Genomic DNA, 422 nt, shown 5'->3' with positions numbered 1-422 from the left:
TCGGGCCCCGCCCCCGGCCGCCCGCTAATGGTTACCCAAATCTACGGACAGAAGCGATATCTGATCGGTGAGCAGTGGCTGTGTAAGGTGGATACACGAGGGTCACCCCTGATAATTCAATGTACAAGGGAATAGATTTGAGCTTTTTTTTGGTTGTTCGTTGGGTTTATCTGTTTGGAATGTAGTTCAATGATCAGCGTAGGTTTACTCTGGTTTCAAATTTCTGAACGTGGCCTTTTAAACACTTGGTTTTCTTTGCAGTAACTTGTGGGTACTTTCTGGACTTTGCAGGGTTTATTATTATTATTATTATTATTATTTTGGTGTTTGTGTCTTTTAATTCTACTCTGATCTTTATTATCGCCTTCCTTCTGCCCACTCTGGGTTTTTATTGTTGCTCTCTTTCTAATTCTTTGAGTTGT

The sequence above is a fragment of the Myotis davidii genome, unplaced genomic scaffold (assembly GCF_000327345.1).
Source record: "Myotis davidii unplaced genomic scaffold, ASM32734v1 scaffold1881, whole genome shotgun sequence".
Taxonomy (NCBI): Eukaryota; Metazoa; Chordata; class Mammalia; order Chiroptera; family Vespertilionidae; genus Myotis; species Myotis davidii.
The sequence above is the reverse complement of the archived record's forward strand: the minus strand, read 5'-3'. Positions refer to the sequence as shown.